The sequence below is a fragment of the Sus scrofa genome, chromosome 6 (assembly GCF_054392235.1).
Source record: "Sus scrofa isolate SSC_HxYL_T2T_F1_AM1 chromosome 6, Sscrofa_HxYL_maternal_Yorkshire_Landrace_v2.0, whole genome shotgun sequence".
In the NCBI taxonomy this organism is placed as follows: domain Eukaryota; kingdom Metazoa; phylum Chordata; class Mammalia; order Artiodactyla; family Suidae; genus Sus; species Sus scrofa.
The window spans coordinates 157,834,106-157,860,493 of record NC_139388.1 but is presented as its reverse complement, the minus strand read 5'-3'; the positions used below and the strand labels follow the sequence as shown (position 1 = coordinate 157,860,493).

Below are 26,388 nucleotides of genomic sequence, written 5' to 3'. Positions count from 1 at the left end.
AATCAGGGAAGACAGAGCAGATTGAAAGCATGTGAGAGGCCAGTCTCCCCATGAGCTGAAACATGCTTTGTGATAGAAGCCACTCCGCACGGGGCATGGGTGGGATGCGGTGAGGGAGAGAGGGAAGAATGGGGTCAGGCTGGGAGGGCGGGGTAGGGGATCGGTCTGGGATGCCAACCATGAGAAAGCAAGCTTCAGCGCAGCTGTCTCAGACATGGAGTAACCCCACATATTTATATTTCAAAACCAATTTCCTGGGCGGGGGGGTGGGGGTGGGGTGGGGTTTTGGGGGAATTCGCATCATGTTGTTAAGGTCAGAAAATCCTTGGGCCTTGGTTTTCTTCTCCCAGGACGCCATAACATTTGGTATGAGGAAAACTCAAGAAATGACCCACTCTGACTCCCGATTGTGAAATGGCAGGAGGGGAAGTGAAAGGGTTACCCTTGTTGAGAATCTAACATGTATTTTCTTAATTTTCCTCTCATTATCACAAAAGATATTACTGAGGTTCGGAGAGGAGCGGTAATTAGCATTTGAAGACCCGAAGGTCCTAGGAGGTCCTGGGGCTCTACTGGGGAGGTGGATAGGGACGGGGAGGGCACCCTTTATGTCACCTTCTATGTTGTGAGCAGAGCATGGGAAACTCAGTCAGGGACCCAGGCAGCCAGTGAACAAAGCCTGTTCCAGCTCATTCTGGGGAGTTCTGCTGCAGTTCAGGTTCCAGGTTCCCTCCGGGGTGATTTTGGAGGCCCCAGAGGACTTCCCAGATGAGATGAGGGAGGAGAGGTCATCCCTATTCCCACAAAAATGATTCAGCCAAGCCCATCATGGCAACTTTCTGAGCCACTGAGCAAAGCAATAATAATACCCACTCAGTCTTCTAAAGGGAAATTACCATCTCTTGTCCTTATGTTTGTTATACTGGAAGTAGGTTTGCCAGATAAAATACAGGAGGCTCAGTTAAATTTGAATTTCAGATAAATAATGAAAATTTTCTGGTATAAGGATGTTCCAATATTGCTTGGGATTAACACACTTTAAAGATTTTTTAAAAAATTTTTTTCTGAAACTTGAATTTAACCAGGTGTCCTATATTTTTATTTGCTTAATCCAGCAACTCCTTCCACAAGTCACTATATAACTTCTTACAGGTGTGTTGCCTTGCAGATGGTGTGAGGAATTTGTGACAAATCATGACTTTCTATGGATATGGGGAGAATGATAAAATATGCCACCAAGGTGTAGTGGGCCTCCCACCTCTGACGGGGTCACGTGGTAGTCCCCATACCTTCCCTGAACCCTTAACCCCTCACTATTTAGCTTCTGGGGACAAGGAGCATGGACCCTGAGCCAAATGCTTGGGTTTGAACCCTGGTCCCACAAATTGTTAGCTTTGTGACCTTATATTAAATAATGTAACCTCTCTGTGTGTTTCCAGCGTTCTCATTTATGAAATGTAAACAGTAAGAGCAGTCACCTTAACACACTGTCTTGACACTTAAAAGTATTATATCAGTGTTTGGCCCATGGGAAGAAATAAATATTAATCATTCTTCTTCTTCCTATTCCTCAGTAACTATACATAGAAAGAGTTGGGCGGGTGAGAATCCTATTGTCACATCAAAGCTGGGGCAGAATTTTGGATGACAGAAGCCTTTGTAGAACCACTCTAGTCCAGAGAAGGTGACGATGGCTGGCCCACTTCACAGGTGGTTGAGGGTAAGTTCCTGGGTGAAAAAGGCAGAGAGAGAGAGGTCAAAAGAAACCAAAGGAACTGAGCTAGTAGCAGAGAGCTTTTTGCTAGAATCACAGAATTACAGGATCGTAGAGCCACCAGGCACAGACATGGCAAAATTCGCACCAGGGTCAGCCTAAGGCAAGATACTGACCTAAAAGTCCAGTGTTAATGAGTTCTCTTCCCAGTTTTGCCCTGGTGCTTGCTGCATGTCTTTTGGCAAGTTGTCACCTTCTCTGGCCTTCAGTGTCCCATCTGTCCAACAGAGATAATCATCTGAGCTCTGTCTGCTTCTTAGGGCTATTGCAAAACCTTTGGAAGGAATGACACTCCAGCTGCTTCCCCAAAACTCAATACCCCACTTTGTCCCTATGGCCTCTCTCCAGCTCATCAGTGTGCTGCCTTTCTTCACATCCTTGGCATCTGGCCCTCAAAACCCTGGGCTATCTGGGCCTCAACTGACTGATGACCAGCAGATTCCAGTGGGTGGGGTAAGGGTGGAGATTGCTCCTTCTAGAAGGTTTACATTACCCATCAGCCTAGATGTAAGCCATGCAAAGACAGCCTCTGAGCTCAGCTCCCAAGCAATGCTTCTTGAATCGAGCGGAGTGACTGCTAAAAATCAAGCCTGATCTTGATACTGACCATCCTAACACTTGTGTTTGGGTGTTACACTGGTCCCCGCCCCCCCTGCCATTTATGATCTCTCACCCAGTTACCTTTGCTCAAATCCACCCTTTACATGGCCACAGAGAGAACCTTCTAAATTAAAATCTACTCAGGACACCTGCCTGCTTAACACCCACCATCTCTGCGGGGATCTGTTTTTTTTGTTTGTTTCGTTTTGTTGTTTATTTGTTTTATTTGCTTTTTGTTTATTTGTTTTGAAGTTCATAGATAGACTTCGGTGAATTGGTGGACACCTTGAAATGAACACTCTAGTTCTGTTTGTGTGTACACTGACTTTGATCAGATTCTCGGAGGGTCTGTGACAACCCCCAACACCCCCCTCAACTAGTTCACAAACCTCCGCTCCACAGAATAAAGTCCAAACTCCCTAATTTGTAGGGTATGAAAAGCCTTTCATGACACACTGCCTTCATTTTGGAGTCTCTTGGTCCAACTGCTCAAACACACTTTACTCCTTCTCACCTCAGTGCCTTTGTTGAAGCCGTGACCTCTCCCTTAAGTGTCTCCTTCTTCCTATCATTCCTGATGAACCCCCTCACCTGGTGGACTCCTGTGTAACTCAATTATAATTCAATTCAAGAGTTCCCTCTTCCAGAAAGCTTCCCCTAACCCCTTCCTCCATCCCAACCTGAAGTCGAGGTCCCTCCCTGGGCTGTCAGGACAGAGATGCATTCACTTCTCAAGAACTGCATTGTTCACATTGTGCTTCCATGAGATAAAAGCTCTTCGAGCATAAGACTGTCTTTTTTTTTTTTTTGGCTTTTTAGGGCCGCACCCGTAGCATATGGAGGTTCCCAGACAAGGGGTCCAATTGGAGCTACAGCTGCCAGCCTACACCACAGCCCAGCAACGCAGGATCCGAGCTATGCCTGCGACCTACACCACAGCTCACGGCAATGCCAGGTGCTTAATCCACTGAGTGAAGCCAGGGATTGAACCCACAACCTCATGGTTCCTAGTCGGATTCATTTTCCCTGCGCCATGACGGGAACTCCAAGACTGTGTCTTAACTCATCCTTTTTCTCCTCTTTCCAAAGCCCCAGCTGTCCTCAGGGACAAGTACTATCTACATCACGAGGGACCTTGGTAGAAATACAAATTCTCAGCATCACCTCACCCCCAACCAGATCTACTGAATCTGAAACTCTAGGGTGAGGCCAGCAAACTGTACTTTTAACGGGTCTTCCAGTCTGAGAAGCCCTGACCTGGAGAGACCCCCCCCCCCCCCATCTCTTGCCTGATCTCCTGGGACAGCTCCTCACTGAGCTTCAACGGTTACTTTCCAATCTGTTCTCCACACCACAGCCAGATTACTTGGTTGTAACATGTAAGGACCCTGTTCAAAAGCCTTAAGTGGCTTCCTTTTGCCCTTAAAATTAAACGCAGATCCCTCACCATGGCCTACAGGGTCCTCTGTGATCTGGTCTTGCTTTTTTCTCCAGCCTTGCCCTGTATTTCCCCTCCACTAACTCTCCATCACCAGACACACTGGCTTTGCTTTCACATCTGAGACCAGCAAATCCTTCCTGCCTTAGGGTGTCCACCAGGGCCAGGGACAACACGAGTGAGTCACCTTCTCTGCCCTTCAGGAGGGACGGTCAAGTAGGAGAGACAAATATGGACACAAATAAACATGCAGATTACAGGAAGCAAAGTAACAGTGCTGAGCACATGATAGAGCAGCCAAGATTAATTCCATTTGGGGACTCCCTTTCTGTGGCCACATCCAACTGCTTCTAAAGTTCTAAGGGGAAGGTTGTCCCACATGAACATTCCAACACTAGCCATTCCATCGCCCTGAGCCTCAGTCCCCACGTCTGTAAAATAGGGGCAAGGGAAGGCGCACATCAGGAGGCATGGAAAGCACGCTGGAGCCCAGGACAGGCCTGTGGCAGGGGCTCAGCAGGGTGACAGTTCTCTCTTATCTCTGCAGCAGAGTCAAGTTGTGATCTAGGGAGGCTGTGGGCAGGGGGGAGAGCCCTGAGCCTCAGTAGAAAATTAAGCACGTCCAGAAAAAAATGACGAGCTTGAGGTTAGGCCTAAAGAGAAAGGAAATTTCCCCTCCACACTGAGAAATCTCCCTCCTGTGGGTGTGGTAGCGAATGTGAAAGTGGAACCTCCCTCCTGGCTCCTGCACTTACCAGAAGGGGCAGTGAGGCTTGCAGGGGCCTTACAGAAAAAGCAGCAGCTGAACAGGAACTGGGGCCACCAGTTCTGGGAAGCTGGGGGCTTCTGGGGCAGAGCCCAGAGGCCCAGTGTTTACAAAGTCCAGAAGTACCTGCACCCAGACTGGGTTAGACAGAAACTGAACCGAGGTGAGCCCTTGGCACCGTCCCCTGGAGCTGGAAAGCTGGAGAGAAAGCCAGGATCACTTCTCCCGGGCCCAGGGCTCCAGGCTCTTCAGACAAACAGCCGAGCTATAGCCTCTGAGAGGAAGTGGGGAATCCTTCCTCCCAGAGTGGATTAGCTATTCCTTCCTTCATTCACTCACTCCCAATTCCTTCTTCTGTGAAATAGGAAAAAGAATTCCCTTGCTGTCTCTTTGGAATTCATATAGCAGGGAAGGATGGAAGAAGGTTTGCTGTAGAGCTCAAATGAGATAATGAATTCAGTCATCATTTAATGTGTACTAACTAAGCACCTGCTGTAATAATAATAAGGACACTTAGGGAGTGCTTCGTTATTCCTTACAAGCACTCTCTGAGGTAGCTGCTGTTATTTCCATTTATGGATGAGGAAACTGCGGCTCTGAGAGGTGAACTTGTTTAGATCACACTGCTCGTCAGTGCTAGAGCTGGGATTTGAACATGAGCAGACTCTGAACTTGTCCTGGGTGCAGAGCTACAAACAGGGCCCAGGCCTTATCTCCGGCACTAGAGAGAGGGCATCTTCAAGGTCGGGAATGATCATCTATTAACCAGAATCTGCAAATTCTAGACCACAGCCCAGGGTGCAGTGGCTGATCACTAAATGTGGGTGGGCAACTTAAAACAAAGTGAAAAGAAGCAATCTGGTGGGGCAGAGAAGGAAGCAGACAGACAGCACTGTGATGTAACAGGTAGGTGCCTGCAAAGGGCTCCCTGGAGTTTGCGCTGGGTCAGTGTGTACCAGTCAGGGTCTCAATGGCCCATCCACTTAGTGTATTCAGAGGAGGGCTTATCTGCAAAGCTACAGATGTGGAAGAATCACAAGGGAGAAACAGGAGCTTAGTAGTTGCCAAACATTTGCCACAAGGGGAGTGAGAGTCCTGCAGAGCCAACCACCTTAAGAGGAGCAGCAAGGGTCATGGCCAGGTCCAGTGGACTTACAACGAGGAACTCATTCCCTCTCTCCTTCTGAAGCTCCTGATTGGTGAAGAATCCACTAATGCCATCTCCACGGGCCAACCTCCTGGGCACAGAGCAAATGGAGAAAGCTGGAGTATAGATCTAAAAGGGAAAATAAAAGATACTCTGCACATCTTAGGGAGAAGGTGCAGGTATTTACTGGAAAGTAGAGCTGGAAAGCACATACCATCGAGGGAGAGGATGTGCAGTAGTCCCACTGTCTGGAAGGCTTGGAGTGCTTTGGTATATCAAAGACACTGGGATGAGAGATGGAGAGGCAGGCAATGAGATTAGAGAGAGAGGCAAGGACTGGGTTATGGGCAGGTAAGGCAGGCGACTCTATTCTGCAGACACTGAGAAACCACAGAAGGCATTTAAGCAAGGAAGTGACTAGCATGTATAATAAGTTAACATATTACTATTACAATCATATAAATATGTAAGGTGCCTGATATAAGATAGATGCTTGGCCAAGGGTGGCTAACTATAGCAGCCTTTCTCAAGAAGAAAGCAAACTAAGAAATGAAGGAGGATCGGGCCATATTGCAAGCGCCTGGTCTTGCCAGAGTTCAGCTGTAGTTCACTTGTGATTTCTGTCCTGTAGGATGAAGCTAGCAGGATTGACTGCACGAAAGTGAGCTGTGTCTCTTTGCTGCATATGCGGGGCTTCCCCCACCATCAGATAAGCCCTGTGTAATCTAAATTCATTTTGATCGCAGCAGAGATCTGTGTACACATGCACACACTTGGCTGCCATGGGCTGCAGACCTGGTGCTCTTGTCTGGGATATGAGCCATGTTATCGATACTTGTGAGTGTAAACTTGGGAGATCAAAGCTATCCAGGTCAGAAAGGCTAATATTGAAATTCCAGACTCACAGGCACAGCTCTGAAATTCCATGGCTCAGAAGCAAGTTCCTGTACAAAATCAAATCAAACATTTGCTGGACAGAGTTGTAGGGCTCTGGAGTGTGGGTGGAGTTTGCATCTAGGAGAAATTGGGGGCATGCCCAGCATAAGATTTTGTGAAATTCTGGCTGCAGATAGTTTAGGTTAAAAGCTCTGTGTGACCCTAGTTGGAGCAAACACATTGTCACGGCCCAGCTTTCATATCACAGATGTTTACAGACTTTGGAAATAATATATTCTGCAGCTCTCAAGAGGTAAGACCTGAAGATAACGACCACCACTTACCTTGCAAGGTAATATGAAAGCTAGAGATAATGGACATAACCTTCTGAAACATAATAGGCTCTCAACACATAGACCTGTTTTTATAATTGCTATGTTGCTATTATTGTTCCATCCCCTTCACCACCACAACCATGCACGGGCTATACCTGTTGGAGATATCAAATTACCATTTGTCTGTCGACCCCATTCACTTCAATAAACCTTTGGAGAGTGTCTTTCACATGGTAGGTAGAACATAAGGCTTATTTTGAGTGGTAAGATGAATAAGATGGGCCCTCAAGATGAGTCTGGTCTTGGGTGGCACATACACTCACTACTAGTTATAATACAATGCAGATGACCCAAGTCTGTGGATTCACACGTAACAGAAAGCGTCATTCCTCCTCGTAGCAATGGATTAGCTTTCATGGAGGAGCTGGACCTCCAACCCCTTCCTTAATGTAGTGTAATAACATTGGATTCCAGAAACCTATATTCCAATCCTGGTTCTGCCACTTTTTGAGCTGTGTCATCTGGAGCATATAACTTAATCTCATCAAATCTCAATTTCCTTGTCTGGAGAATGGGGACAATTACAGTATCCACCTCATGGAGGTGCTGGAAGAAATAACAAGATAATCCTCATAATGCACTTAGCACTGTTCCTTTTAAAGCTAGCAGCAGTAAATCTTTTAGCTACCATCATTTCAAAAAGGAATTAATTTAACCTTTCATCTTAAAAACACAATATCCCTTCTTATTGTGCCGGCATGTAATCTCATTAATTGCATCTTACATCCATGTAATACTTTTAACACTTTTGTAGTTAAGTTGAAACATACACAATTGCCACTGTTGGACTAATTTTGACCTATAAAAATGGCACCTTCATAATAGCTTTTCAAAGTCCCTTCTGCAAGGTCTCATTTGGCCTCCACAACAGTTTTTCGAGTGTGTTGGCACCTGCGGAATCTGATTCCATGATCCTTTTCCAAAAGCATCTCCTCCCCCAATTCACACAGATGCTGAGATGTCATCATGTTCAATGGTGGCTGCTGCTTGCCAAAGTTGGACCACACAGTCACTTCTCCTGAGATTTATTTTTTTTCTTTTCTGAGGAGAGTCCCAGAGGGTTTTGCTAGCCTTTCTCCAATAATTGAAGCTGTTGGGTATTAAACTCTGGAGCAGGTGATGGCTAAGTTTTCTACACCATCCATTTATCTATTAGCATTTATTGAGCACCTTCTAGGCTCCAGGCACTGTGTTGGAGCAAGGGATTAACAAGTGAAGAAGAGCCTTTCCCTCAATGAACTTTATTGTACTTGAAGAGGCTGAAATTAAGTAATAAAACAAATCAGTTATGGCAAAGTGTGGTCAATGCTTTGCTGGGACTATGTGGAAAGAGCTAGGCTACACTGAGAAAGGAGGATGTAGCCAACACACTGATGGATGCAGAGAAAAAGCTGGAAGGAGCAGTAGTAGGATTTGAGTCTCTGGTTCCAGCAGCACCTGAGGCCCTGCTCTTTCGCTGTCCTGCCTGCACCTTAGTTACTCAGCTTTCCCTGTATTTCATGTTATAGTTGAACTGAATTAGTTTTCTATCCTTTGCAGTCAGACAGACCCACTGTGATATAGCAATCTTGATGGGAACATTTATTCTTCTCCCTGTATAAATGAAACAAGTAAGGGCACGTTTGGGAAAGTGAGTCCGAAACCTAAGCCACACAAATCCTTTTTGGATGTGTAGTTTAAGTACAAATCATAAATAACCAAATGTAATCTTGGATGTTGCATGAGATTAAAGAAATAATTCATCAGCTTTAGTTGGGTCATTGCTGTCATCACCATCGTTGACAGATTTTTATGTTCAACAATATGAAAAGATTGATAGGATCAAGTATCTGGAGGCTGGAAAGAACTTTGAGAATTATGAAGTCAGACCTCATTTTACAGATGTGAAGATGGAGGCCCAGAGCAGATACGTGACATGTTCAAAGTCACGTAGTTTGAGAGCAACCAGGTTAGAGCTGAACACAAGGCTCTTGGCACTCAGTCCATGTTGAGGCTACCATGGGATCATTCATTCACTCACTCTAGAAATATTCTGAGTGTCTATTATGTGTCAGGCTCTGTTCTATGTGCTGGGATCACAGTATTTTCCGCCCTTATAAAGTTTCATTATAATTGGGGGGAGATGGAGTAAAAAAAATAAACAGAAAATCTGGTGGTACATGTAAGGAGAACCTAAAACAAGATGATATGAGAGAGTATGTGGGTATGGGGGAGGAGTCATGTTACTCTAAATTGAATGGTCCAGGAAGCCCTCTCTGAAGATATGCTATTTAAATAAGGATCTGAATGGCTGGGGGAATCGGCTATGTAAAGCTTGAGGGAAGGATATTCCAAGGAAAGGTGACAAGTGGTGCAAAAGTCCTAAAACTGGAGTGATTTTACTTATTTGAAAAGGGATAGTGTGGCTGAATCACAGTGAGAAAAAGTAGGGAATTAGGGATTAATGTGAACTGAAGCTGGAGAGGTCAGCAGGGGCTAGATGGTGGTCTTTGGGCCAAGGAAAAGAATTGGGTTCTTATCCTAAGTGTAAGGAAGCCATTTGGGCAGTTTTAACAAAGAAGCACCATGATTTGATTTCTGTTTTAAAACCTGATTTTAATCCTGTGCTGGACCATGGAGAATGGAAATAAAGAGCCAAGAGGGCAGGAAAGAATGCTGGGGGTCTGGAGGAGGGTGGAGTCATGCAGGTAGAGGAGGGTAGATTTCAGATGTGTCGGCAGGTAGCATGGATAGGAATTGACAGTGGCTTGTGTCTGGGGAATAGTGGACCTAACCTGTAACAACAGCAAAGTCCTGAGTTTTTGCCAGCAGAAATGGAATAGATGGTGTTGCCATTCACTGGGGGTCAATGGGGAAGGTGAAGGACTGAGGAGAAAGACAAATCAGGAGTTCTATTTTACATCTCACTCTGTACCCTTGTGCCACAAGAGAGCCCTCTATAAGGTCAACAACAGACAAAGTCAACCTGAAAAAGAATCAGAGAAAACCTTAGCGGACAGAGACCAGGGACTGCTGCTCAGTTGCTGCTCGGCTGGTCACTTGGTCCCCTTATTCCTCACTGATTAACATGGAGCAGCCCAGCAAGTAATTGTCCTCATGATGGCCAACTGCAGACAGGTAGCCAGATACTGCCAAGAAGTTCATCCCAGCACTGCAAGCTATTAGGTCACACCCCGCCAGGAGATGCAGAGCTGGACCAGGAGGGGCATTCCTGGCAGAGGGACAGCACGTGCTCCAAAAGTTCTGAGATGGGCAATGTCCCAGTGAGCTGGGATAGAGAGCAGGGCCTTCAGACAGCATTTCATCTTGCAGGTGAGAAGGAGGTGTAAAGAAATATCGCCACGTGAACAAGTTAGGAGGAAACATCGACTCATTCATTCATTCAAACAAATCCTCATTGAGGCTAGTCTTCATATATAACTGTTCTAGGTACAAAGACGCAACCATGAACAGAACAAAGACCCTGCCCGCAAGGAGCTTACATTCTAGCCGACAAAGACTGATAGCAAATAAAAAATGTAACCCTATGTCAGAAGCAGGTAAGTGCTGCAGAGAAAAATGAAACAGTTTGCGTGTTTGAGCAACTCTGAGCATTTGGTTCTCTGCCCAGTGGGACCTGGCTTAGAGAGAAAGTGGGTGAGAAACCCAGTTCTTGCTGTGCTCAGTCAGCTCTGCCCAGCGGCTGGCTGTTTCCACACCAAGGAAGCCTTCTAGCTCTTTCTTGGCACCAATCACTGTGGCTGAATGTACAAGGGCAGGGGAGGGGAGGATGAGGTCAGAGAGATAGCAAGGCCAGGTCTTGTAGAATCTTGTAAGCCATGTCAGAACCTGGGGTTTTGCTCTGGGGGTGATGTGTTTGCCAGAACACTAGGAGGGAAGGCACAGAAGAGGGTGCCCTGTGTTTGCTCCCAACCCTTCTTGATTGACCTGTCCCTGTCCCCTCCCTAATACGTCCTCTGCAGGTAGGTAAAGAAATTGGGAACTTTCTAAAGTGACATCTACTAAAGCTCCAATACTCTTGGTCCTTTGGAGAAACCCCTCCATAAATGGGGCATGATGGAGAGAGAGGGGGTAAACCTTCTGTTTCTTTCATACCTAATAACACCCAATTTAACCCATTCTCTCCCTCCAAGGTGATCTTTGTGGGAGGGCTTCAGGGTAAGGGAGGAGATGCCCCAGAACCTGGTCCTGGGCCTGCCCCTGTCTGGCTGTGACCCCTGGGGTAAGTCGATGGGTGGGGGAGGGGAGAGGAGTGGCTGGAGGCAGCTCAGACTTCACTGTCTCTAAAATTCCTGCTCTAGGAGTTCCCATCCTGGCTCAGTGGATATGAATCTGATAAGTATCCATGAGGACACAGATTCAATCCCTGGCCTCATTCAGTGGGTTAAGAATCTGGTGTTGCCCTGAGCTGTGGTAAAGGTCGCAGACCCAGCTTGGATCCCGCGTTGCTGTGGCTGTGACATAGGAAGGCGGCTACAGCTCTGATTCAACCCCTAGCCTGGGACCCTCCATATGCCCTGAGTGCGGTCCTAAACACACACACACACACACACACACACACACACACAAAATAAAAAACTTCCTGCTCTAACAGACCTTGAAGCCCCCTCATTCTTTTCCTTCTCACAGGTTCTCCCTCCACCTTCAGACTGAAATGTGTACACTGCTGAAAACAAGGAGGAGGAGGTTCCAGGGGAGAGGGACTCAAGGCTGGATGAGTGAAGGGCAGGGTCTGGCTGGTCCACCAGTACCAAGGCTGGGCAGCCAGAGCATGGGGTCCCTCTCAGTGACTCAGGGAAAGTACTAGCTCTGTGCAGAGGGGGCTCTGACAGGCTAAACCCAAACCAGATGTGTGCCCGAGAGAGGAGGGCCTATTACAGAGTGTTGTGAAATGGCCCAAGGGAGGTAAATAAGCAAAAACAGGCCAGTTGCCTAGCAGCACATACAACAAAACAAGCCCCAGTTCAACGTGCATTGGCTGCGGCGGGACTGCTCTCTGCAGTGGGGAAGAAAGGTTAGGGAGGGTTGGCTGATGAGGACCCAAGGGGCTTGCTCCCCAGCGGCCGGCCCCATTCTTGACAGACAGCCCCTGCTCTCTGTGGTGGCAGGGCCTGCCGTTGGCCTTGGGGGCTTTGCACCCAGCCAGCCCCACAGGGTAGGGGAGTTGGGATGAGGGAGAGACTGTGCCCACTGCTGAGCGCTGTGCTCTGGTGGGTCCACCAGGATGGGGAGGAGGGGGGTGTGTGTGGCTACAAAGATCTGTTAAAGGTGTGCCATGTGTGCGATACCTGTGCTAATTTACACATAACATTCATCCCTTCAGACACCAGGTGTTTCTTGAGTACCAGCTTTGTCCCAGGCACCCCGGGGATAGGTAGAAAGGAACACAGAGACACACTCTTTGCTCTCCGCCTATGGGAGGAGACAGACGTTGAACAAGGAATCACATAATCTTCCTTGTGGAAGAACAGCATGACACTGTGAAAGGGGCTGGATGTAAACAGAGCATTCAGGGAAGGCCTCTCTTAGGAAGGCAAGTTGAGACTTAAAGGATAAAGAGGTGTTAGCGGGTGAAGAGAGGGAAAAGGGAGTCCCAGGGGGCTGGAACAGCAGTTGAGAGGTCCCTGAGGCAGGAAAGAGCCTCTGCTTGGGAGGCAATGACAGAAGGGAGTTTGGGGTTGCAGAAGAGTTTGGAAAGGGGGGTCAGTGAGTGGAGAAGTAGGCAGGGGCCAGATCACCAAGGCCCTTACATGACAGAAATGGGGGTTTATCCTAGCAACAATGAGAAATTTTTGGTGTTAATTTATTGCTAATATTGGGGGAGTGCCAGGAGCTCTAATGATCAGAGTCATGTTTTAAAAAGATGACTCCTGGGTACAACATGGCAATTTTGCAATGGAACAAGGGAGGGGATGAGAAGGCTGGTTAGGAAGCTCCTGGGATAATCCCAGAGAAAACGACAATGGCTTGGATTGAGTGGGGGATGGGGGAGACCTTCAAGGTATGTTTTCTATTGAGTCTAATGTTACAAGTCAGGTACAATTATCCTATTCACAAAAGGTTGAGTAACTCGCCCAAGTCATGCAGCTCCCTTGGAGGATAAATTCATGAAGGACTAGAACCCAGACCTTCCTGACGCCTCAGCCCTTGCTCTGTTTATAACCCTGCACCACCAAGGCTGGTGTTCTCTAATGATCTGCCAAGGATGCAGTGCTGAAGATGGCTAGCTCTAGGAAAGTGATAGGGATAGAGTCACAACAGCAAGGGAGGGCACTGTGTGTGGTGGGTTTGGGAGAGAAGAGGAGGAGGAGGAGAGGGCAGCAGGCAGACCTGCTTGCACAGCTTCCCAGTGCTTCGCCTGCTGCTGTCTGGCAGCTTTGTAAGGCATCTCTGGCTACTGTCATAATTAGCCCTTCCAAGGCCAGGGCTTGCTTATCCCCAGCAATAATGGAGACACACTCCCCTTGCACGGGGGAGGGCTGAGGCAGCTTCCACAGTCAGCAACAAGCTGGTCTGAGAGTCAGTAACCTGGAGACACCAGGCAGTGGTTACTGCATGGTCCAGCCTTGGACCCCAGCTCTACCTATGATCTTGGGTTAGTTTATGGACTTCTCCATTTTCAGTTTGCTAATCTTCAAGATGGATATAGTAATACCTGCGCCATGGGGTTACCATGTTTAAGGAAATATTGATGCGTAACTTAATGTCTACCACAGAAGCAGCACTCAATAGCGTGTCCATTTTTGTCATGGCAGCTGAAGACCCTTGTCAGTATGAAGCAAGGAGGTCTAGACTCCACTTCCATAGTGGACGTCTCCCACTCCTGGCAGGTTTTGCTGTTTGGAAGAGCACTAGTCTGGGAGTTTGGAGACCTGAGATCTTCTGGCTCTGCTTCTGACTTGCTGTGTGACTTTGGGTAAGATTCTTCCCTCTCTGAGCTTTATGCACACTCATCTATGAAATAAAGAGTTTGTACAGATGGGATTATAACCAAGGGCATAGAAAGAAAACCCTGTGCTTTACTTGGGGCTGCTCTGTTGATGAGGGAATGGAGGAGCAAGAGACAGAAGGTAATCTTCATTTAATGTGGATTTTTTTCCCCCATAACACTCTTTAACAGCCCCAAAGAGTCTGCAAATTGGGCAAATATTCCCTACACAGTGGAGGTTGCTTCTAGCCCCACAGATGGGTTGTCTGGTCTCCTGTTCCATTTCCTAGTTTTTTTACTCAGAGGTAGTTCATCATCTACAGGCTCGTAGACTCTTTTTGAAGCTTGCAAAACTCCTGTGAGCTTTATCAGTATTGGAGAAAGAAATAACAAATAAGCACAAGGGGAGTGCTAGAATGAACCCTGTGGTACTGGTTTGGACTCAGAGACATCAGCATAAACCCTCATTTAGTTTCATGAATGTACACAGGGGTGGAGATGTGTGCACACTAGGTTCGTAGAAATACATGCTTTTCCCAGCTCTGTCCACTGAGAGGGCCTAGAAGCAATGATGCTCCAAGAGCAACAAGCACAGTTTCAGTGCCCAGGGCTGGGCTTCTAAGTACCATTCTCTAATAAAAGAGATCAGGATTCTTTGGAAAAACACAAGATGAGCCTGGAGTATCATATACTGGGGGAAAAAAAAAAGTGTTCATAACCAAGCCAAAAAAGGTGGGACAATGTCAAAAGGACACAGGAACCAACCCCAAAATAGCTCCCAGTGGCCAAAGCTGGAATAATTTGAGGAACAAAACCAATCAAAACTGTTTTAAACGGTAACCAAAGAATAGACTGTATTGTATCGAACCCAAAGAATAAAGTAAATACCCAAGAGTCTATATGGATATAGATAAATGATTGATTAAATAAATAAGTGGGGTAGAGAAGGTCATTCTGCTTTACAGATCATTTCTAATAATAAGTATAAAAGAAACGAGGGAAACAGAAAATCATAATGAGAACAGCACAGTCATAAGTACCTCAGGCAAGACCCATTGATGGAGGCTAAAATTAATGGACGAAACCTTAGGGAGAAGCAAAATACTTTGCAGAGCTTCAGACTATTTCCCCCTAAATATATCAATTACGTAGCAGTTTTAACATATATCTGGAATTCCTTGATCCTCCTCTTTCTAGAAGTGGAACTTAATTCCCTGCCCCTGAGTTTGGGTTAGACTTAGTGACTCACTCACTTCTAGTGACTAGCATGGGGTGGGGGGGGGGAGACCAGCTTTGCAGTAGAGAAACCGGGCAGATACCACTTTCTCTAAGTGCTCAAGGTTAGTCATGTGGATACGGTGCACCCGCTGACAGGATGTGAGGAGATGGCAAATCATTTATGCTTATTCTTCCCTCAAATCCATAACTTCAGTCAAAGCTTGAGAGAAACCTCAGACAAACACAAATAGAAAAACATTCTGCAAAATATCTTAATCAGTATGAAGCTCAAGGTTATGAAAGATGACAGAAGACAGAAACCGTCCCAGGTTGGAGGAGACTAAGGAGGCTGGGTAATAGATTGGATCCTGGAACAACAACAACAAAAAAGACATAGGCGGGAAAATTGGAGAAATCTGAATCACATCTGCAGTCTAGCTCACGGGAAAGTACCCGTGTTCATTTTTTTAGGGCTAACAAATGTACATGGTTATGTAAGATGTTAACATCAGGGGAAGCTGGGTAAAAAGTATGGGGGAATCTGTACCATCTTTGCAACTTTTCTGGAAAACTCAAATTGTCCCCAAACAAAAAGTAAAAACAGAAATGCTTAAGTGGAAACTTTTCCAGGGGAAAGGTACACTTTTTCTTTCTCTTCTCAGAGTTCCTAGCAGTGTCAAACATTCTCAAGGAATTCTTGTAGAGAAAAACTCTTTAGTAGCACAGAGTGGGTCCTATTCACATCTGTAGCCTCAGCATTAACTAGTGGTGGCTGGCACCGAAGAGATGAACATGGCTTTGGGAGACCGGAGCATGGGGTGCCAACTCAGGTTTCACAATGAATCACTCTCTGCACCTTAGGAAGCTCACTTAATCTGAGTCATATTTCCTCATCTGGGAACTGGGGACAAAAATACTACTGGTCCCTGTTGCTGCATCTGGGAAATGGGGACATAACTACTTACAGGGTTATGACGATTAAATGAGACAATGCATTGTAGGGGGAAAGCTTAATAAACTGTAAAGCCCTGTGTAAATATTCACTGCTATGCTGACGCACAGGTGCTGATCAATCAGAGGTTCCACCTGAAATCGGTGTTTCCCAAAATCTCCACCTGTGACACACCTATGCACAGACTCAGTTGGGGGTGTAGCCTTCCCTACCCGCCCTCACCTAATGCAGCCACCTGTCCACACACATCCTGGATAAGTTAAGCACATGAAAAGATTTCAGCCCTCTTTTCCTAACATAGAAACTATCATCATCATTCTCTGCTTGCCTTTGTTCGCATGCTGGCAGAAAGAAATGAGGAAATCCTAGTTGTTCTACAGCATCAAAGGCTTCTTTCCCTAATACTATAAATAACACTCTATTGAATTGTAATATGGTGAGATATAATAATAATGATAATAATAATGTCTACCATTCATGGTGGGTTATATGTGAATTAGTACAATATTCCTGAGATGCAGCCTTGTCTGTTGTTAGTTTATTTTATTCCATACCCTGGGAAGTCTTGTGGCCCTAAGCAGGAAAACACACTCCAGGTGTATTTAGCTGGCATTCAGTCAAGGGTGTGTAATCAAGAGATCACACTTCAGAGACAACATTTAAGTTATAGTTCACTGTATTTAACACCAAAAGTTTTGTTAAGCATAACAGATGTTAAAAATAGGTTTTTATTGATAAAACTGATGATTTAAAAATATTATGAAGATAATGGTCAATTTTGAATGAATAGTACATGAATCTAGAGGGCTTTTTACTCTTTACTCTTTGGAAATGTGGCTGAGGCTTGATTCTAAAAGACTTTGAGTTCAGCTACTGATCTAGGGCATTCTGATTTGTCTGCTGCTATAGGAGCCATAAAAATGGGTTTCTTAGATCACTGACTGCATGAAGCCTAACAGCCAGCAACGCTGGGCTCGGAAAGCCACCATCGCATTAACCCTTGAGCCCTGCTCCCAGCAGCTGCCCCCAGTCCATGACTGAGCACACCAGGAATAATACGATAGGCCAGTTGCCAGGATACTATGCGGGACCCCTCTGATGAGCATCGCTGGCTCAAGACCCCCAACCACTTCACCAAACTTCCCTTGGGACTACACTGTAGTCCTAAGACATTTCCCCCAAACTTCCTTCCTTAATTTTCTCTCCTTCAGGGTCAGACCAGCGTCAGGGTCTAATACTCTCCCAGATCCCCCAGCTCCCTCCCCATTTTCTGTTGAAGGCACTTTCCTTAATAAATTTCTCACACATTGAAATTCACTTTGTGTCTGCTTCTCAAGGGACCCAGAATAGCATAAGTGACAGTGAGAGTGCTCTGAACAGATAGGCAATAAAATGGGGAGTTGAGTTGGGCTCATCCGCTATAGGGAGGGGGAGGGGACACAGTTGGCATTGCTAAGTAAGGCACAGATGGTCCCTGGAATAAGGTAGTGGCTTCACCAAAAAGATCCTATTAGTGGCGACCTGGGAAAATGTCCTGGTTGAGGGAAATGCTGTGGCAGGTTCAATGATGCAAACATTTGAAAAATATGGGGACACAATGCCTAATAGACTAGGGAGTTGGCTCATTATTCCTAAATTGTGTTAACACCCAAAAGAAAGATAATGAGAGAGTGAGGGCATTTAACAAGCAGTTAATGCCCAAGTATGAGAGTCATCAAGCCTCTGACAGCTCACACAGAGGCCCCCATCACCTGTGACTTAACAGCAAACCTAACTGAAGGGTTTGGCCCAAGCCTTAACCGTGAGAATGGTAGAGCTCCAGGGATGTTTGAATGCTTAGTCAAGGAAATCCTGGTACATGAAGGACAGAATTCTGGTGTGAAAACCTAGGATGCTGAAATATGGGACAGGGACATCTGGATGGGTGCCTGTGGACTCTGCTGGATTCCAAGCCAATATCTGGAGTTAAATTCCTGAATGACCCAGCTGGAGGTGTGTTGGGTTTAGTAAGAGAGGAAAGAGACCACATACTTAAGGGTTGCAAAAATTAGCCCTTATATACCAACAGGAGCCAAGGGACTACCCCTGGGATTAGATTTTCAGGATATTTGATCAAGGAAGGAAGCCAGAAATCAAGACTGGATAAGCAAGAATTCACTGACTTGGGAAAACATCTTGGGGATATGGGATTTAACATTCCAGGAAGGACCCCAGGATGGGGCAAATTTACCATAAGAATTGTTGTTAGAAGCCTGGAAAAATAATGCTCAGCTCTCAGAGAAGTGGAGCTGTCTGTGGCATCCTGGCAAATGGTGGAGGAAGAAGTAGCGAGGCTGAAAGGTGAGGCATGCTGGAATTACCATAATGTATAAGGCCACAAGCTCTACCTGAAGACACAGTGTTCTGTAAGGCCATCAGGAGTGCACTGGTGAGAGGAGCATGGCTTCACTAAGTTCAGGGTGGCCTCTGCTGCAGGCCAGAGATGATGGTAAGAGAGGTCATCACAGAGATGGGCTCTTTAATAGCCCTGGGGGTTGATGCCCCACCCACCCACTCATCCCCCCCAAGTAATGGGGATCAGGTGGTGGTTGCTTAACCACCAGAAACCGGGAGACCACAATTACTGCAATGACCAGTAAGGTCAGAGAGGTAACCAAGGAAGTCTGACCCATAGGATGCTGAAGAGATGGTTAGTAGCACATGATGTCCCTAGGGACAAAATAGATGGACAGCCAACAAGGATGATACTTAGCATTTTCATTAAGAAAAACAAAACTGGAGGGGCAGGGGGTAGAGGGCTATCACCTTAATAACAAACTATGATCCTTGTTCAGTTCCATACCTGAGCCAACTTTCAGATCCTGAACTCTCTAAAATGTATGAACAACTCAAACAACTCAACAGCAAAAAAAAAACAAAAAACAAAAAAAAACAACCTACCTGATGGAAAAATGGGCAAAAGACCCAAATAGACATTTCTCCAAAGAAGATATACAGATGGCCAACAAGCACATGAAAAAAAATGCTCAACATCTCTGATTATTAGAGAAATGTAAATCAAAGCTACTATGAGGTACCACCTTACACCAGTCAGGATGGCCATCATTAATAAGTCCACAAACAACAAGTGCTGGAGAGGGTATGGAGTAAAGGGAACCTTCCTGCACTGTTGGTGGCAATGTAAGTTGGTTTAACTACTGTGGAAAACAGTGTGGAGGTACCTCAGAAAACTAAATATTGAACTACTATGCGACCCAGAAATCCCACCCTTGGGCATATATCCAGACAAAACTTCCCTTGAAAATGACATATGCACCCGCATTTTCACTGAACCATTATTCACAATAGCCAAGATGTGGAAACAACCTAAAATGTCTATCGACAGATGAATGGATTAAGAAGATGTGGTATATATACACAATGGAATACTACTCAGCCATTAAAAGAACAAAATAATTCCATTTGCAGCAACATGGATGGAACTAGAGACTCTCAAAATAAGTGAAGTAAGTCAGAAAGAGACAGACAATATGCTATCACTTATATCTGGAATCTAATACACAGCACAAATGAACATTTCCACAGGAAAGAAACTCATGGACTTGGAGAACAGACTTGTGGTTGCCAACAGGGAGAGGGAAGGAGTGGGATGGACTGGGAATCTGGGGTTAATAGATGCAAAACTATTGCCTTTGGAATGGATAAGCAATGGGATCCTGCTATATAGCACTGGGAACTCTATCTAGTCACTTATTTTTTTTTTTTTTATTTTCCCACTGTACAGCAAGGGGGTCAGGTCATCCTTAGATGTATACATTGCAGTTACAGTTTTTTCCCCCACCCTTTCTTCTGTTGCGACATGAGTATCTAGACATAGTTCTCAATGCTATTAATAATATCTAGTCACTTATAATGGAGCATGATAATGTGAGAAAAAGAATGTATACATATATGCATGACTGGTTCACCTTGATATACAGTAGAAAATTGACAGAACACTGTAAACCAGTTATAATGGAAAAAATAAAAATCATTAAAAAAAAGAGAATCAGAAATAATCTGCACTCACATGAGACAGATAATAATATTCATTTTCTAAGGACTATGTTAATTCTCCTGACCTCTGTTCTAATAGAACTTGGGAGGCAGAGCACTGGTCCATTACATCAATCCTATCATGTTGCTTAGATAAAATAAACAAGCAGTGGCTAGTGTGCTGGAGTCTTTGGTAAGATACACGTGCTCCAGAAGGTACGACAGCAACCCTACAAAGATTCAGGGACCTGTCAATTCAGTGAAGTTTTTAGACATCAGGTAGTCCTGCTCTGGAGCACGCTTGGGATAATCCCTCCAAAGTAAAAGACAAACTGCTGCATTTTGTATCTATTCCTACTACTCAGGAATGGCAAAGATACCCAACTGTCCCTGTATCTAGGCATTCTTCCCTCAAGACCTGAAGTCGAGGGCTAACACATCTAATCAGTTCCACACAGGTGAATTGCTCATGGTCTAGTGCAGAACTTCCCCACCAGGAAGATATCTCCTTTGGGGAAGCTGGAATAGGACCTGGGGTCTTTGGTCTTAAGCAGATCATCTGGGCCCTGACCTTCAACCTTTTCAACCCAGAATGCTGACATGCATGCACCATGGTGTGGGAAAGATGCTGGGAAACCGTGCTAGTTTCCTGGGATGGAAAAAGGAAAAAGCTTTCTTTTTGGAGAGAAAGCCATGCTCCTATTCCAATATGAAAAGAATTTTCTGACATTTGGCAGCCAAATAATGCCCACTCCACTAAGACAGTTATTAATTCAATAGCATTTTTTTTGAAAGTTGAGAGTTTAGTTTTATTTGGGGTGAAATTATGACTTAAGCCTGGGAGACAGCAACTCAGGTAGCCCTGAGAATCCTCTCCCAATAGCATTTATTTTTTAAACACCTACCATGTGCTCAATATTTGGCCTCTCTAAATAAACAAGGTCCCTCTGATTAATATGTGTACTGGAATGGTTAAACTATCTCCTGAATAATTTGAACTATTGTGGGCATGATGTTTCTTGTTTTTGTCACTTCTGCTAATTTCACTTTGTGGCTCCCCACTCCCTTTTTTAAAAATACCAAAGTTAGACTAATGATCTCTTTGTATAATTCTCTCTGCACATGTGTGCCTTCCTTCAGAATGGCAGGAGCCTCCCTGTGAATCTCCCATTGCAAAATGCTGTAAGATTCACAGTGACATTTTTCCTACCCTGTTACACAACATCATCTGACAGGACACATGGACCAAGGGGCCATGCTGACTGCATCACAGCCCAGATCTCCAGAGAAGCTGTCCTGCTTTGGGCCCCATTTAAAACCAACATCTTTCTGTGTCACCCCGTATATGAGCCCAAGCAGGATTCCTTCATGTGGAATGTGTTGCCTCAAGAACCCAAGGAAGCCTATCTGGTGCCACACTTGGGCCACCTTTTGGGAAAACAGTGAATTTCCAATGAGGGCTGTCAGCATGTCAGGATGCAGGGATCAGTGGATGCTGGCTTAGACGCTGCTTACCACAGGAACATTCTAGAATGTTTCAAGGAGATTTTATAAAGGACGACCAGAGTTCCTAATCTCTTTTCTACCCATGTTCTCCTCCTATTCCTTCTCCAAAGCTAGCTTAATATGTCAGCCTAATATTGGTTCAAGTACAGTTGGGAGACAGAAAGCACACCAGCTATCTTAACAGAGAGAATTTAATATAAAGATTGTTAACCAGGAGTCAAAGAACTAAAACAGCAAAAAGAGTAGCAGAAGGTAACAACCGCAGGAAGCTGCTGCCATCTCCAGCACTGAGGGAACCGAAAGAAGAGGCTGAAGTTAACAGGGATCTGCTATATAGTACAGGGAACTCTACGCAATATTCTCTAATAATCTATATGGGAAAAGACTCTGAAAAAGAATGGATGTGAATCCATGTACAACTGAATCATTTTGTTGTACAGCAGAAATTATCACAACATTGCAAATCAATTATACTTCAATAAAATTTTAAAAAATGAAAAATAAATGTAGAAATTTGAATGCAGGGTCTGGAGGATTTAAACACAGCAGGTGTTGCTCCACTAGGGCAGAAGTCTCTGCACTTGGAGGAGGAGCTCTGTGGGACTGCAACCCAGACCTGGGTGTGCCAGTAACTAGAGGAGATGTCCTTGCGATGATGCAGCAAAGCTGGTTCTCTGAGAATCAGAAACCCCCCACTTGAATTCAACTGGAAGGAATGGCTGCTGCCTTGAAGAGGCAAGGCTGGGGTGATCCTGACAAAAACAGGAAGCAAACCGGAAGAAGCACAAGTTTCTTCTTCCTCTGCTGGGCCTACAGTCTCTCTCTAGCACCCCCTATTGGCACAGCCTAAAAGGGAGCTGATGGCAAAGGAGGCATTTGTAATGATTTTTATTTTTTCCATTATACCTGATTTACACTGTTCTGTCAATTTCCTGCTGCACAGCAAGGTGACCCAGTCACACATACATGTATACATTCTTTTTTCTCACATTATCATGCTCCATCATAAGTGACCAGACATAGTTCCAAGTTCCATATAAATGTTTTGATTGTTTGTTCTAGTTCTGTGAAAAATGTCATGGGTAAGTTGATAGGGATTGCATTGAATGTGTAGATTGCTTTGGGTAGTATGGCCATTTTTACAATCAATATTAATTTTTCAACCCAGGAGCATGGAATATCTTTCCATTTCTTTGCATTCTCTTTAATTTCCTTGATGAATGTTTTATAGTTCTCAACATATAAGTCTTTCACCTGCAAAGGAGGCATTTGGTTTGGAGAGTCCCAGCCCAGTGTCCTGAAACAGATTGTGGGAGGTTATAACTGGGAGACAACAGAGCATCCTCAACACTGGTGACAGTTACTTGGTATCTTTACTCTTTCATTTCCTTGAATGCTCCATTATAATAAGTGCTGACATTTGCATATCTCACTACAATTGTTTTTTTTGTCTTTTGTCCTTTTAGGGCCGCACACACGTTACATGGAGGTTCCCAGGCTAGGGGTCTAATCAGAGCTGTAGCCACGGGCCTACACCACAGCTACAGCAACATGGGATCCGAGTCGCGTCTGCAACCTACACCACAGCTCACGGCAACACCGGATCCTTAACCCACTGAGCGAGACCAAGGATCGAACCTACAACCTCATGGTTCCTAGTAGGATTTGTTAACCACTGAGCCACGACGGGAACTCCGTCACTACAATTTTTGTTCAGGACTATTATCTCATTTAATCTCTTGAGAATGGCAGGAATCATTCTTTCCCTGTTGAAGATAATGGTGTCCAGAAAAGCTGAGCACCTGCCTAATGACGTACAATATATCAATAATAGACTTGATATATATCTCTTTCATCTCACATTCAAGGTCTGTCTTCTCAAACTCTGCCCACAAAGTAAAGCATTCATGACCCTATCTTTATTAACAAATCCTCGATTAACTGAAAATTTGGCTAAGCATACTTAATCATTATCATTTTAATTCTCCTTGAGTGAGTTAAAATTTCTTCTATTCATTCCACACAAATATTTGATGAGTATATTCTGTGCTATAGAAGGAGATAAAATGTTCAATAAAATAGGCTATCTGTCCTCGAGGATCTCCAGTCTACTACATTCCGGTGTGTAAGAAGTGTTATTCTAGGGGTGCCATAAGATGCCAGCTGAGAGAAGAGCCATCCTGCTCCACTTGGGGAAGGGAAGGTTGGGAAGGGGAGTCAGTGAAGGTTGTGGGGAAGGGGTGACAGGCCCGGAGGTATGTGCAGAGAAGAGGACCTAGAAGAAGTCCAGAGGCTAAAAAGAGCAGGGTTCATTTAAGGAAGCTGCTTTTGTAAGGGCATCAAGAATCTCCGGAGAATGAGTGGAGAGGAAGGAAATGGAGAAGGAGAGAGGCACTGAATGCAGTCCTGAGGGCAATCAGGGGATCCTGTCTCAGAAGTCGGCTCTTAAAACAGCAGCACAGCCAGAGGTTGCCTCTGGCCCTCTCATCTGCTTGCTCCAGGTGCCAGAAGGAAAAACCTTCCCCGCTTCTGGGTCCCTTGGACTAAAAGGATTCTGCTCTAGGTAAGCAGGGCCCCTGGTCCTAAATCCATTGCTGAAGGAATTTTCATCTTTCTTGGTGCCATTAGATCACTCTTTGATGTCACAGGGCATTTTTCAGGGAAAATATATGCCAAACTTTCCTCCCAATATCTAGGCAATGCCCCCACTGAGACATTAAAGAGGAGAAAGCCCCTATTTGGAAAGCCCCAGGGGACCAAACTCTAATACTCTGTGTTTTCATTCCTCCTCCCTTAGCTCTGCAAATATCCCTTTCTGAAATCACCCTAAACTCTAAATCCCCATCTGAGAATACAACACAAAGAAATCCACTCCTCCACAAAAAAGCCAAAACCTTGTCACCTACCACACTGAGATGTTGCAGTGACTTTGACTGAAGAAGAGACTTCATATCTTCCCCCCCACCACCCCCCATCCCCAAAAAAGGCCCTGTCGGTGAGCAGGACAGCTGAGCTTACCTTTGGGAGCTGCTCACATTCTTAATTACTTTACACCATCTATAATGGTCTTCTCTTGAGCACGTCCTTTGATTACCGGTGCACTTCCACATCCTATGTTTTTTATATTTCTGTATTGTTTAATTTTTTTTAACATCTGTATTTTGTATGTAATTTAACAAATGTGTGTAGAAAAAATATGCTTAAACCCCTCAGAAGCCTTATTCCTGTCACTAGAAAAAGAGTGATTCGTGCAGAATGCAGGAGCTAGGGGAACTTTGATACAGATCCCTACTCCAACTATTTTCTGGTCCAGCAGCATCAGCTTCATGAGAACTTGTAAGAAATGCAACCTGGGGCTGCTGAATCAAAATCTGCATTTTAACAGATCCCCAGGTGATTCACACATTAACATTTGAACAGCCCTGATCTAGTGCAGCCAACCTTTGGGATTTTGACCAGTGTGGCAACAGGAGGAGTAGGAGGAATTATTTGTCAAAAGGTCACACAACTCCTGGGCACCAGAACTAGGGCTTCCCCTCATACCTTGAGACTCCCAGACTGGTACTCTTTTCATGCCTCCAGGTTTTCTCTCCAGCTGGTGGTCTTTCTACACACTCAGCTTATTTTTCTACACTTTCTAAGTGAATGCCATCTAGGTCTCAGGGCAACGTAGAAGGTGAATATCAAGTCTCTCCACACAGCTCAATACTGCTGGTAAGACAAAGCACTGCAGTCTAGGAATTGGGTCCACCAGCCAATTGACTGGACCCCAAATCATATTCTAATAGTATTTGAAAGAAAGCCCAAGGTGGATTTAGGAACAAGTAAGGGTAAGAAAACCAGCAGGGCTAGTGACATCAGGGCATCTCTGGAAACTTGGGGGGCAGGGGAAATGTCCGGGAATCCCTTAGTTTTTGGTTCCCATTTGTGCAGGTGATGGAATGAGTCAAGGGGTGGCTGCTGTGTTACAAGGGAATCACCTGTGATTGTGTATTCAGCGCTTATACAAGTGTTAACCAACATAGTTGTTTAGAATGTGAATTCAGCTCCTCATACACACTCATACAGAGGAAACCACTCCAGGATGTTAGCACCTCTGGGGGAAGAAAGACTGGGTCTTCAGTGTTGGCTGTTCCTAAGGATGTGAAGTTATCCTCAGACTGGGGTACATCTGACTCAAGAAAAGTCTGAGTCCAGCTCTAGTCAGGAGAGGGGCCGGGTCACAGGACGGCCTCCCCAGGGTCCCATGTCTGGAGCCAAGGAGTCCTTGCCTGAGACCTTGGGCGATACCTTGAGAGGTCAAAGCTACAGACCGAGAAAAAACAAAAACACAATAAAGGCAAAGTCCCAAATGTCAGAAGTACTGTCCAGAAACGAGCTCCAGTGCAGGCAACGAGCACCAGGAGAAGCCAGTAGGCAAGAAGGATGATGTGGTTAGTAGCTAAGAGGTAAGCAATGGAGAAAGGATCAATTCTGCCTCCACTGGTCTCCAGTGGTGTGATCTTGGGTGAGTGCCTGCTACTTTAAGAGGCATCATACATCAAATTAAGTAGTATCATTGCAAGTTAATATATCTTTTTCAAAATAACACACTGACTTTTAGGAGGGGTTCAATGTAAAGTCACTCCCTGCTATGGTCTAAATGTGTTCCCCCCACCTCCTCAATTCATGTGTTGAAATCCTAATGCTCAATATCATGGTCATTTTGGGGGGTGCTTAGGTCATGAGGGTGGGCCCTTGATGAATGGGATTA

At 45.2% G+C, this 26,388-nt stretch overlaps 1 long non-coding RNA gene across 2 annotated transcripts in view; it reads left to right on the top strand.

Annotated features, from left to right (window-relative positions):
- The first annotated feature begins 12,498 nt into the window (after positions 1-12,498).
- Positions 12,499-26,388, top strand: part of LOC146402933 (uncharacterized) — a 71,263-nt gene continuing 57,373 nt past the window's right edge. The window contains exons 1-2 of one of the 2 annotated variants that reach the window (XR_014808146.1): positions 12,499-12,997; positions 13,752-13,912. This is a non-coding gene — a long non-coding RNA (uncharacterized LOC146402933). Of the gene's footprint in view, positions 12,998-13,751; positions 13,913-26,388 lie in introns of those variants that run through there. The other variant, XR_014808148.1, reaches the window with a different exon arrangement.